Source organism: Schistocerca americana, chromosome 5 (genome assembly GCF_021461395.2).
Source record: "Schistocerca americana isolate TAMUIC-IGC-003095 chromosome 5, iqSchAmer2.1, whole genome shotgun sequence".
Lineage (NCBI taxonomy): Eukaryota > Metazoa > Arthropoda > Insecta > Orthoptera > Acrididae > Schistocerca > Schistocerca americana.
The window spans coordinates 332,682,222-332,696,829 of NC_060123.1; the positions used below are offsets into that span (position 1 = coordinate 332,682,222).

Below are 14,608 nucleotides of genomic sequence, written 5' to 3' on the forward strand. Positions count from 1 at the left end.
ATACCAAGTTTGGTTGGAACCCGTCCTGTGGTTTAGGAGATGTGGAAAAATACATGCGTATATCCATTTTAATAATATGGATGGAGTATGGATTTTGTCGCTATATTTTTAATTTTTACTGAAACGGAAATGTGTGGCTTTTTGGAAAATATAACACTAGAAGGGAAATAACGGAAAGCGGTTTACCATTTTCAGTGTTCTGTCAAAATAGGAGAAAATATGGTGAACATACAGCTAGTAAAAAGACAAGCAGCCTGTCTTTCATTTATTTTACTAAGTAAATAGTGAATGGTGAGCCATTAAATAGAGGTAGTGAGTCAGCGATTCTGATCAGATCCCTTGAATGAGTTTCGCTCATCTCTACAACCGAGGCGCGTGTGTTCTTTTATCTCTTTCGCAGTCACGTGGGGACGAGTGAGTTGCATAACTCCAACTCGTGTCGCCTATTTAAGCGGCATGCAGAATATATCTCACAGTTCTCCACAACAGCAGCTATATCACCAACAGGCAAGTACTGCGCTGCTCAGTCGTCACAGCAAACATGTTTCATTCTGCAACCGACTTCCTTCTAAACCCGTCAGATTTTAGCCGCGTGTAGTGAACACACATGTACACAAACACAATCGTCCAGAACCTTCAACATCGCAGCGCGTCAGCTATCTTTGGTTAATATACAGGCTGTTACAAAAAGGTACGGCCAAACTTTCAGGAAACATTCCTCACACACAAAGAAAGAAAATATGTTGTGTGGAGATGTGTCCGGAAACGCTTACTTTCCATGGTAGAGCTCATTATATTACTTCTCTTCAAATCACATAAATCATGGAATGGAAACACACAGCAACAGAACGTACGAGCGGGACTTCAAACACTTTGTTACAGGAAATGTTCAAAATGTCCTCCGTTAGCGAGGATACATGCATCCACCCTCCGTCGCATGGAATCCCTGATGCGCTGATGCAGCCCTGGAGAATGGCGTATTGTATCACAGCCGTCCACAATACGAGCACGAAGAGCCTCTACATTTGGTACCGGGGTTGCGTAGACAAGAGCTTTCAAATGCCCCCATAAATGAAAGTCAAGAGGGTTGAGGTCAGGAGAGCGTGGAGGCCATGGAATTGGTCCGCCTCTACCAATCCATCAGTCACCGAATCTGTTGAGAAGCGTACGAGCACTTCGACTGAAATGTTCAGGAGCTCCATCGCGCATGAACCACATGTTGTGTCGTACTTGTAAAGGCACATGTTCTAGCAGCACAGGTGGAGTATCCCATATGAAATCATGATAACGTGCTCCATTGGGCGTAGGTGGACGAAACTAAAATGAGCTCTAACATGGAAATTAAGCGGTTCCGGACACATGTCTTTATTTGTGTGTGAGGAATGTTTCCTGAAAGTTTGGCCGTACCTTTTTGTAACACCCTGTATTAAAATACTAAAAACTCGCCTCGATTGCGAAAAAAGCACTATGTCCTTTCTTCGCAATCGAGGCGGGTTTTTAGTTTTTTAATACAATCGTGCAGCTCTGTACACCAAATTACAATAAGTGCGTAGTTTAGAAATTTAATTCATATTATCAGCTAAACATTAGAATTCGAAATTATCCTGTTGGGTTTGAGATCAGTCTTCTTACTTTCTTTTCTGCATCATCAGTCTTCTAACTTGTTTGATGCTGCTTAAATTAAAGTTTACATTTGTTACTGACAGATTTGTCTTAGCAGGGAACGTTCACCTAGACCGTGCTAGTCTGCTTTTTATGCCCTCTTTACCTCGTTCGTCATGCATTATTTTACTTTCAAGGTAGCAGAATCCCTTCAGTACGTTTATTACACTGTTCCCAATTTTGATGTTAATTTTATGATTAATTTACTACCGCTTCGTTTTTCTTTGGCTTAATCTGAGTTCATGTTCTATGCTGATTAAACTTCCTAGTCCGTGCAACAGGTCTTGTAATTTACCCTCACTTATTATACCAATCTCATCAGTGAATCTCATCAATGATATTCTTTCACACTGAATTTATGTTTCCGATATTGCTTCCTGGATGTACAGGTAGAACAACAGAAGAGAAGGGCTACATATCTATCTTACGCCCTTTTTGGTGAGAGCGCTTCTCTCTTGGCTTTCCATTCTATTCTTCCCTCTTGCTTCTTGTACGTTTTTCCCTACAGCGTATACCTATTTTCCTGAGAATTTCAAATCTCTTTCATCATTTCTCATTGTCTAACACTTTTTCTAAGATAGCAAATCGTATGAAAGTGTCTTCATTCATATAAAATTTTGCATCGCTTATCAAATGCGACGCTAAAATTACTTTCCTGGCCCCTTTGCTTTTCCTAAAGTCATATCACCATCATATAACGGTTCATTAAGTTTATTTTCAGTTCTTTTTTATGCAATTCTTGTCTGGAACTTGGATACATGAGCTGCTAATCTGATTATGATGTAGTTTTCTCATTTATCTACCTCTAACACTGTCAAGATGTGTCTGGAGACTCATAGATTCTACGTTGTAACTTCAGGAACTATTTGCGTGACACTCCCCGACAAATTTGAGAAATTTCTATGGAATTTTATGTATCCATTTTGTTTTGTTTTATCGCACACCTTCCAAACATCTTTCAATCTCTAGTTTCATAATACAGAAAAATATATTTTCTCATACAACGTCGCATTTCAGTGATTTTAGCAATGTTAACAGTATAAATTTCTCCTCTATAGTTTTACTGAGAATTACAGCACTAGTGTACGCTGTTGAAGCATTCCAACCAAAAAACTACAAGTATGCACGAGGCTGTAGAATTAGCATAAATTCGTGTCTCTCTTCTGCTAAACAAAGGATTTTCCCAACTGTCAAACTTCCAGACTTGTAGGAAATTTCGTGTTATGCATTCTGTTCCTCTGATGCTAGTGGCCACTATTTTGTACTGAAACAGGCGTCATCGGCTAACAATAATACTGAAAAGTTTGCTTTAGTACAATAATATTTTCTTCCACACTGAGTTTTGTCCTGCTCACATTCTGTTCTCCTGGCAGAACGCCCGAGTATGCGCTAATGGGACGTTGTTATCAATATGCACGTACAGTAAGTCCAAAAACTAGTTGTTTTTTTTTAAAAACTAAGTATATGTCACGTGAAAGGAAGGGAACACAAAATGTGAACATCCAGTCATATGCAACGAACCTTTGTAAGTCATTTTTATTGATGGACAAGAAAAAAATACATCCATAGTGATAACAAATTTGGCAAAATGGAGAATTTATTCAAGGGCTACTTCAAAAAGTAATCGCCCATTAATATTTTTTTTTCTTTACAATCTGAAAATATGATTCGAATTACAAAAATAAATATTTAGTGGGCTTTCCCTTTGCAGCTATTACTGCTTGTAGTCGTCTGGGCATCGACTTGACCAAGTTTGCTGCCACAGAGGCTGGAATTTTGTCCCATTCATCTTGAAGTGCTTCTTTTAGGTCTCTCATATTAGAAATGTGTCTTCTCCTGATGTTATCTTTCAGTACTTTCCAAAGGTGTTCAACAGGATTAATGTCTGGTCTCTGAGGAGGGGTGTTAAGTTTTTTTTTGGGGGGGGGGGTGTTGTATAGGAGCCACAGCCTTCTGTTTAGAGCCGTATGCGTTGGGCCGTTATCTTGTTGAAAAATTTAATTTCCTTGCAGACCTAATTTTTCTGTGCTAGGATTCAGATTGTCCTTTAAACCGTTTATATACATATGGTGATCCATGTACCTTCCATGAAATGTAATTTTCCAACACCTCCAGCACTTATACAGCCCCACAGCATTAGGGAGCGCCCACTGTGTGTAACCATTGGCACAAGATTGCGTGACAAATCTCCGCTTTCTTCTTACGCCATACCATACGCCTGGCAACCGACCCGAATACTTTATATTTACTCTCATCCGAAAATATTACTCTATTCCAGAAGCCTTCCTTTTTGAATCTGTGTCCCATCGCAAAATTAAGGCGCTTCTTTCGATCCTGTTCACTGACCGAAAATTTCCTGCGCGCTACCCGGCCGTGATACCCAAACGTTTTGAAAGTATTTCTGATTGTGTTGGTACATACCTTCTTCCCCCTAGGCTATAACTCCCCAGCCAACTTAGGAGCGCTGATTTTAGGTTTCTTCTTCATTTCCCTCAAGTCAAAGTGTGAGGGCGTCCGGTACGTGGTTGGTTTCTTAATGATTTTGTTGCGCAAAATCTATCTATTGTGGACTGAACCGTCGATCTATATCTACCGACTACTTTAGCAATCTCGAAAGAAGATTTGCACTGATTATGTAAGCGCAGAATAAGTTTCCTTGCCGGCCGGAGTGGCCGTGCGGTTCTAGTCGCTACAGTCTGGAGCCGAGCAACCGCTACGGTCGCATGTTCGAATCCTGCCTCGGGCATGGATGTGTGTGATGTCCTTAGGTTAGTTAGGTTTAATTAGTTCTAAGTTCTAGGCGACTGATGACCTCAGAAGTTAAGTCGCATAGTGCTCAGAACCATTTGAACCAAGTCATAAGTTTCATTTCGGTCAGCGTTGTCTCACTAGCCTTACGGCCCATGACGCGAACTGCACTGTATCGACGCCGTTCTGAACCACAACAGGCGATAGAGTGGGGCCGCGCACTGTTGACTCTAGTGTGTGCTGTGGGTCAGCGGTATAGTTTAATCACGCGGCATGTTTAGATGGTGGACGAATACTTTATGAACTAGCTCTTGTATTACATTTTCTATTTTGTTAACCTTGCTGTCGATTTGGATGTATTCCTTTCCTTGCTTTTCAACAAAAATGACTTACCGAGGTACTTTTACTGGCTCTTTAGATTCTGTATACATTTCTTTTCATGTTACACAGACGTTGTTTTCCAAAAGATATACAGCTGGACGAATACTTTTTGGACTCACTGTAAATTGATCAGACGTTCACAGTTGTCATACTTCGCGGCTGCCACAATTGCAGCGGGCAGAAGGGCACTGGGTACGCCGTTACGCACTGTCTCGGCAAATCCAACTTTGCATGAACTATCGCAGCTAGTAAACCACTACTGCTGTTACTACCCATCCCACTGTCGCAGAGGTTTTTTTCCCACGGCACGAGCCTTGGCACTTTTTCCCTCTGCTCTTCAAATCGCTACCCTCACTCGCGTGTCGTCCACTATCTATCACCTGATAGACCGTGTTAATGCGTAGTCTTACCCAGACGCACGGATAGCATCACAGCCCAGCATCCTGTGATCCACTTACTAGATAACTAACATGTTTACGGAGGTGACAGTAGAACTTTTGGTTTGGTCACCACGTTGGTGCGGGCGTGGAGGGGCCCCATCTCTTTTTGCCGTGGGGAGGCAGGTGTGCACCCACCACCTAATGACGTCACAGCCATCTAGCTGGGGCCAACGAAACATACGAGGCCCACAACGAAGTTGTGACGTTACTCTAGTCGGCTTATCCGCTATCCTTTACGAAAGATCGGTCCCGTGCAAAGCGTAAGTGAAATCAATACTTAATTGAAAAGATACGCACTAAAGATGTCGTGTGTTATTGAGAGTTTGCATGCATTTAATCACACAGCCGAGAATTATTAAGCTTGCCTCACCGTATTTTCTCCCTACCGGGAATCGATGCTGGCACTCATAACACCTGCAGTGTCACCTGCTATGATGTACGCGCCATGGCCTGTCTTTTTCATGGGCCTCGCAGCTAGCCGCAGCACAGACTGTGTATCTTGCACTGCCTCAGTAGTCGGCAGCTCGGCTACCAGATTGCCATTCACGTTGTACACTATTTTGTGCCACTTTGCGCTGCCATCGTTATGACTATGTCGCTTTGTCACCATGACGTCGTTTTCTTACGTCACTTGTTTGAGCACTCAGCCTGTCCAGGGTTTTGCAATTGCTTTTGCTTCTCTCTTGCTGACATTCTATCTGTCCATTAACCCATTCTGCTCTGCCTCTGGTTTTGCCGGGGAAGAACTTCAACAGTTTTTTAATATCCAACTGGATTTTTTTCCGGAACCCAGCAGAGCTTAAGGTGGTAGTCCACAACCTACAAAAGTCTTTCACAAATTTTATTCCCTTCTCAGATGTCTAACCTTTAAACATGCTAGTTATATAATTTTAACAAATGAACTTCAAACAGTTTAAATTGAGTGTTCAGTATGAGCTGAAAGAAACAGAAAATTCTGTATTTAACATCGAACATTTTCAACTTACACACTTATGATTGTTACAAAAAACGAGGGAAAGGAAATTTTTCATGATTAGAAATTCTCCTTTCTTGAAGCAAGCAAGCTGATCAAGTGGCATGTTATATCATTCCAAAAACGGCTTTTCAAATTTCATCGTATAATTTATTAATTCAGATACATAAGCGACCCATTCTATCTACCCAAAATCCATCTACAACAGAAAGGAAATGTACAAACATGCAATATACACTGAAAAGCCAAAGAAACTGGTACACCTACCTAATATCGTGTAGGGCCCCCGCGAGCACGCAGAAGTGCCGCATCACGACCTGGAATGGTCTCGACTAATGTCTGAAGTAGTGCTGGAAGGAACTGACACCAGGAATCTTGCAGGGCTGTCTAAAAATCCGTAACAATACGAAGGGTGGAGATCTCTTCTTAACAGCACGTTGCAAGGCATCCCAAATATTATCAATAACGTTCATGTCTGGGGAGTTTGGTGGCTAGCGGAAGTGTTTAAACTCGGAAGAGTGTTCCTGGAGCCACTCTGTAACAATTCTGGACGTCGGGTGCTGCACTGTCTTGCTGAAATTGCCCAAGGCCGTCGGAACGCACAATGGACAGGTGATCAGACAGGATGCTTACGTACGTTTCACCTGTAAGAGTCGTACCTAGACGTACCAGGGGTCCCATATCTCTCCAGCTACACGCCCCACTCCATTACAGAGCCTCCACCAGCTTGAACAGTTCCCTGCTGAAATGCAGGGTCCATGGATTCATGAGGTCGTCTCCATACTCGTACACATCCAACCGCTCGATGAAATTTGTAACGAGATTCGTCAGACCAACGTCGGTGTTGGCAGGTCCAGGCAAGACGTAAAGCTTTGTGTCGTGCAGTCATCAAGGGTACACGAGTGGACCTTCAGCTCCGAAAGCCGATATCGATGATTTTTCGTTGAATGGTTCACACGCTGACACTTGTTCACGGCCCAGCATTGAAATCTGCAGCAGTTTGCGGAAGGGTTGCATTTCGGTACATTGAACGATTCTCTCCAGTTGTCGTTGGTCCCGTTCTTGCAGGATCTTTTTCCAGCCGCAGCGATGTCGGAGATTTCATGTTTTAACAGATGCCTGTTATTCATGGCACACTTGTGAAACGGTCGTATGGGAAAATCCTCACTACATCGCTACCTCGGAGATGCTGAATCCCATTGCTAGTGCACCGACTATAACACCACATTCAAAATCACTTATATCTTAATAACGTGGCATTGTAGCTGGTGTGACCGATCTAACAACTGCGCCGTATTCTGCCTGTTTACATATCTCTGTATTTGAATACGCAAGCCTATACCAGTTTCTTCGGCGCTTCAGTGTACATCCTTACACACACACACAGTTGCCATAAACATTGATGAACAATGAAAATTAAATTTGAGCTGAAAATAATTACGGCCTCCTAATTGCACCCGCCGTCAATGCACGTGCATGATGCATACTTACTCACACGAAAAAGTAACACACAGCACACAATTGGACATGTACTCTCTGTATTCAAATGCACACGCTAAAATAATTCAGCCCATATAGAAATAATACTAACTTTAGTTATGAGATACCCACTGTCCACTGTTGTTAAAGAACTCATGACCTTCTGAAGAAGTACACACCGGAACAGCTTACACAAAATAACATTTCTCTCAGCACACAAAATAACCACGTGAAAATATAATAAAGGCCTCAGTGCTGTTCCTCCCAGAATTTTTGTTTAACTTTCGGGGCGCCACAGGGGTTTATGAGGCACATCTTTTCAGCATAACAACGACATTAAGCAAATTTTGTTTTTAAATCCCCCAAAGCCTAGCCAGGTGCATTACAAGGAAATGGGTCTTTAACGAGACACTCACAATTTCTTCAGGTTTAGTTTGTGAATTCGTACAATGCCTTCAGTAAAATTATATGCTCTACACCATCTGCTGCAGGGGATGCCGAGTACCCACTTGCACCCCACCGTAACTTGACGACAAGAATTTGTGACTCGCTTGGAACTAAACTCCCATAGACTGGAAATGCTCCAACATTGGCAACGATTACTGCTAAATGCAAACTGCATGATTATTGCGATCACCTCCACTCATGTGAACTTCTGAACTAAAATTGAAGAAATCACCTCATCCCACATTTTGCTTAAGCACTTGCTGTAATCCATCTGAAACACAATCTGCTGCTTAATAGCTGACATCAAGCTATAACTATTAAGGGTGTGGGCAGAATTAGCACTGGCGCAGGCCCCTCAGCTTTGAGTTCACTGCACCCCCCTTACTAGCGCCCTCTGTAAGAATGTCGCGCAATCCGTCTCCAGTGATGGGGTAGAATTGTCTCTGGCGCACTGGCAACTTATCAGTACGAGCTGGCAACTGGCTCAGCGCTCTTGGAATACATTTCAGAAGTGATTCCTTTGCTGCCGCGACTGGTACCTTTTTACTGTAGAGGATATTGAGTATTAGTCGAGTCTATGTATTAATAAGTGCACGGCGATGCGTATTAGTCGGAATGAACTCAGTTTTAGCTCCACTAGAAACTGCGTCCTCGAGACTCGTTATGCTAGTTTATATGTGTTACACATCATCATCTTGATAACAATACGAAATAGTTTTACATTTTGTGGCATACAAATCCTGTACTGGCACCTATTTACAAAAGCATGTAGCATGTCCACTTTGAGAACACGGATTCTGCAGGATCAGAATACTTACAGCAAACGGACTTAAATGCTCTCGAAGAATATGGGAAAATTGTGAATATCAAGCAGTCACACACGCACAATATGCGTACAGTAGTGCAGTCGATGACATAGTGGGTGCTTTCTGAAACAGATATTAAATCAGTTCTTGCAGTTCAGTAAAAGCCTAAAACCATGTATGTACAAGAGATTGTGTCATTGCTCTGATTAATAAAGTAATTAAAACTATAATGAACTGCTCATGGTCCATGCTGTTGTTAATTGTTATCATGTGTCTTATTTGTTGGATCGCACTGCATGCTTATCTAAAGTTGACTGTAATATATGACATAGCAACTGCCGTTTAGTTGGTTATCTCTACAGTTGTTCGAATAACTATTATAGAATTTTCACTTAAATATCGCTACTGCTCTGGTCAAACTCCTGAACTAGTAGATTTCTGTGCAGATTAAGTGAGGAATTCAGATGAAAATCATAGTTTTGCTATTATTAATTTTTCAAGACACAGGAAAAACGTTTGTATGTAAACTGTGTGCTTTGTGTTATCCACATTATCTCTGTATTTATTTGTGAAATTTCCTATCGGGTAGGCAAGACAAACAGTTAGCAAATTAAAATATATTTTCGAAATGTCTGGGTTCGCCATCAAAACTGATAGGCAAAATACACATATGAGAGGTGTTCTAAAAGCGTTGGTCGGAGACTAGAACAGTTTAAAGACTGCGTAATTCTTTATTAAATAATTAAATCGTAATTCTGACAATCTGTTCATGTGGAAAATAAATCACAATTTTCCTGCAGTAATCAAGTTTCATATTTCCAACGTTTCACATACTTCCCATTGTTTGTGAGGCCGCTCTTCGTCATCTTCCTCAACATCAGGTTCTGCATCTAACTCGACGTTCAGACGATGAGAGTCGAGGTCATTGTTATACTTACACTCGACTCCATAATGTTGTAATGTTTTTAAGGAAAGTGTCAAGGTCATAAACATTAGCATTCTTCAGGACAAACTTACTGGTAAAACTCAATCAGCAGAGCACATAGGACTTTCTTACTCTGGAGGAAAACTAGTCATCAGAAGCTTATGATGAACTGCTGACGTTGCCTCATTAGATGATTCCGGACGCTCAGTTTCTGTCCACATGCAAATGCAAATAATCTCAGTTGCTACGGTGCACCTGTAAAACTGAAAGTGTTCAGATGTCGTGAGAAGTAAGTGGCTTGGTTCACTTGTGTGCAGTTAAATTTTTCCGGTCGTAAGAAGTAAGACGGATGGCTCATTTGCGTGCAATTAGATATTTCAAATAGTCATAACCTGATGTCATTATGTTTTTGTTACTGCCTTTCAAAATGTCAAGAAATGTGTCGCTCGAGTTTTATGCGTACGTTTCTGGTATATGATGTCCTTAATAAAAACAGAAACCATCTGTTGCTTTTCTTTCAGTAACCTGAATGCAGAACGAACAGTCATCAGTGCTGGATTTCTAAACCTAACATTGTTAAAAACATTCCGAAAAATTAAGACATTAACTTGAGTGTTATAAGCGCTCTGTAACTACCTAATGAAACTGAATGCAAGTAAAAACGGGAACACCTTTAGAGAGTCAGTAAGGACAGGATAAACAGTATAATCTTCATGTGTTTTCTTCATTGTTGTGGTGACTTTCTGTCTCCTTTTCTGATCTCACGACTCAGGCAGCAAATACCCTAGCTGTAAGTGATACGCTATCTTTCCAACACGAAGAATATCGAGAAAAACCCTCTGAAATGTATGATCACTGTTTTGGCTGCAGCACACTTTACTTCATGTTTTACCCACAGTGCATGGGGATTTTACGTTGGTACACACATATCTATTCTTGAAGAAACATCATTACAGAATTAATTTTAGTCTTTTAAAAAAAATGATGAAAGATCTTTGCATCGACCATTATCAATAAATGACACATAAAAGAAGTTTACTTCTTGTCAGGATGATTGCATTCTGTCTGTTCTCAAAGACAGGTGTTATCCGAGATTCAGCCTCACAGTTAGTAATAACTAATAAGCAATTTAAACTGTTGACTAATGAGAGAGGTCGACTTGATCTGGCTTGATGTTAAGGATCCCTGGTGTGAAGAGGTGAGGACTTGGAAGTGACTTGGAGAACGAAACCTCTCGAAGAATTATTTTTTCTCTGAAATTTCAGTTACAAAACCTTCTGCCCTGAATGAGGCGTATCTACAAAGTAGCCAAGTCTTAACCCAGAGATGGTGACTGTCTGTCCCAAGTCAGTCTGCTCTCAGTAAATATCTGTGCTTACCATTGCGATATAGGGTCCAGCAGCTGAATCCCCTGCGTTCATACGACTGACTATCATGAGCTCCTGCTGCGCAGGTGCTGATCAAGGTTTCGCTTCTAGAAGGGGGGGGGGGATGTTGATGGGGGTCACTGTGTCACTGTCGGATATTGTCTCTCCTACTAGCCCCCTCATTAACTCCTCCCCCAAACAGAAGTTGCCATCACCCCCACGTATAAGTGGGAACGATTTCAATACTAGAAATAAAAATTTAAAATGCTTTAATGGTTTAATAATAACAGTTCTTTGTATTATTTGTCTAGATCTGAGTAATCTGTTTGGCATGACATTCTAGAAATCGTAGTTCAGAGGAATACAGCATCTGAAAAAGATTCATCAAAAAATTAGAGCAGTACATGTGCCACGAATTTCATTTAAGAACTATGTTAGCAACAATGTCTATACTTTGACCATGTAATAATTTACACAATACAGAATGATAGGATGGACTCCCCATTACCAATGTGTCACTCAGCAGTAGAACTGTGAACACACAGTGCAGCGTAAGTTTTTCTGAGAGAGTAAACGAAGGGGATGATGTTTATTGCGGTCGCTTCCGCCTACGGCCAGAAAGTCAATCTTTCTCTCATTTTTTTCTCTCTTTCCATGGAGTCTTTTCTTCCTGTCTTTACTTAGTTGATTTGCTATTGTCTTCCGGTTCCACCTGTTGACTCCTGAACGGTCTCGAATTTGTTGTTGACAGCCAGAACATGCAACCTGTAGATGTACGCCTCTTCCTGGTTGGAGTTTGCTCTGCAAGTGGTTAGGCCAAAAGCCCGTCCACGTGGGGATGACCCCCGCTCGAGCAACTGAAAGTATCCTGTGTTAAACATAGCTTATAATTTATAGAATGCCTTGGCATTTACGCAACTGGTAGTAAACATTCTACTGTATGCTCTGAAAGTTAGTTGAGAAATTCCCTCAATGTTAATGGAGGTTGTTGCTATTGTTGGCCGATCGAGGTGGCCGAGCGGCTCTAGGCGCTACAGTCTGGAACCGCGCGACCGCTACGGTCGCAGGTTCGAATCCTGCCTCGGGCACGGATGTGTGTGATGTCCTTAGGTTAGTTAGGTTTAAGTAGTTCTACGTTCTAGGAGACTGATGACCTCAGAAGTTAAGTCCCATAGTGCTCAGAGCCATTTTAACAATTTGCTATTGCGGTCACTGACAAATGAGGTTTTAATTAGGCAAGGTTAGTGTCTTAACATATATATATATATATATATATATATATATATATATATATATATATAAGCAGCCACTCAAGATCCTTCGTCTAAGCAGATGACACAGCTGCCGATGCTCAAGGATTGACATTTGAAGAAATAGAATCCAAGTTGACCTATGCTCTCGAAGAACATGTTACCTGCTACTAACGGAAACAACCACTTGAAACTCAATCCAAAGTAAACTGTGTGCATCGCAGTATTGAATATGGAGACAAGAAGAAAGCTGAACATTACTTGAAAAGGTCGCAGTTTAAATCATTGTGTACGCCCGAGCCCCAATAATTAGGGTTGAAACTGGATCGTGTCTTAACATACAAACAGCTCCATTTGGACACCAGGAACAGTCTCACCTCCAGACTGACAAACTTCACGTAGGGAGCACAGGCCAGAGCCCTCTACACATCCACTCTTGCTCTGCGTTCCTCTGCTGCATTTTACGCCACTCCTTATGGAGGAACTCTGCGGATGCTGATCATGTTGGTTGGCAAGGCAGAATAGCCACAGGGTGTATAAGACCGAATGAAGTCAATAAGACCTACAAACTGACAGCAGAGCGAGATGTAAGAAGAAGTAGTAACAGACACTGAATAGAAGTGGAAAGAAGAAGGAAAAAACAGATCTAAGGCATCAATTATTGGAAGCTCGCGCTTTTCCATCATGATTTAGCTCCTGCAAAAGCTTCGTCCTTACAACAGCACCAGTTCAACTTCAGCAGAAGCCTGCTGTACTGAGCTATGGTGAACAATATCCCTTGGAAGATTATGGACAGCTACAGCGAAGCTAACACCAGGCCGCCGTCTCCAACACGGAACAAAAAAGATCAACTAATTAAGAAAAGGGGTGACAAGGTAGAAACCTACTTTGTAGAAGCAAGGATCCGTGACGATGAGCTTTGTGAGTGTGTGCGGCAGGGGAGGGGGGGGGGCAACGCAGGACTCTAAACACTTGTTGGTTTGTAATAGTAAGAGTGGACCCTGTGATGCAGGAGGCCTGTTTGCAGCGAATGACTGTGCCAGTCAGGGTTCTGGATATTGGATTCAGAAAGTGTGAAATTCTCTCTGTCATTATTATTAGGTTGTACCTTTAAGTTTATGCTGTGTTTTAGTCTTTCTTTGGACGTGGATAAATGAATTAATAAATAAAAGACGAGAAATTTGTACATTTCTACTATATGTAAAAATAGAAATGTTCTTACGAATTTTTTGGGGGGTAGGTGGAGGGGAAGAGGGCATGGCAACAAGCATGACAACATGTACGTCAGAAAGGACAGACACCATACATGTAGTATGTATACTCCAGATGGCGTTATGACATTTTAGTGCAGATGCACATCAGTGTCTGAAACCTTGTGGGAAGTGAGTTAGGTTCGGAAACAAGTGGATTAAAGGGTATCGGACGCTGCTCTGTAGCGAGCGGCGCATGGGGATCTGGGACTTACTGGTGGACGTTCACAGGTGCTAAAGGCGACCACTCATGTGAAACAGGAAATTTGGGTTTGACCGCCAGTCCGGAAAAAGTTTTAATCGGTCCCCACTGGGATCACTCTCTGCCCCACTGCAGCTAAATGTCTGATTTCTTTTGTCATGATTCAGTATAGCTATGGATCGAACAAATTCCGCACATTATATCCAAAAGAGCAAAAACTATCAATACAACATCAATATTAAGTTTCTTATTGATGTCATTTAGAATCCTATGTAAGTAGACATATTCTTGAGTACACAATTCTGTCGAAAATGGCACTCAATTTACGTCCTATTTTATCTTGTATTTTTTCTTCATCTTTTTAGTGCCTCAAGCCCTAACTTATGTTAACAAACCAGTTCTACAACATTATTTTGGTTGAGTTTTGATTTGATATTACATCTCAGTCCTTTATCAAGCAATTGAAATTCTCTATTATTAAATATAATGTCAATCTTATAAATTAATCTACTACAAAATTCAAATTTTAAAGTACATGCATAAGCACAGCTGTGTTTAATACATTTGGATAGGGGGAATTTTAATTTTTTTATCATGTCTCTTTTGAATAAGATATTTTTATTTCTGTAGCTATTCATTGTCATGAATTGTCCAGGTGTACACTGTGTAACATACTAG

At 41.3% G+C, this 14,608-nt stretch overlaps 1 protein-coding gene across 1 annotated transcript in view; it reads left to right on the top strand.

Annotated features, from left to right (window-relative positions):
- Positions 1-484: 484 nt before the first annotated feature.
- The window catches only part of LOC124615444 (cytochrome P450 6k1-like), a 32,185-nt gene continuing 18,061 nt past the window's right edge, over positions 485-14,608 (top strand). Inside the window, exon 1 of the mRNA XM_047143335.1 lies at positions 485-507. The gene's annotated coding sequence lies outside the window, so the exon portion shown is untranslated. The remainder of the gene's footprint in view (positions 508-14,608) is intronic.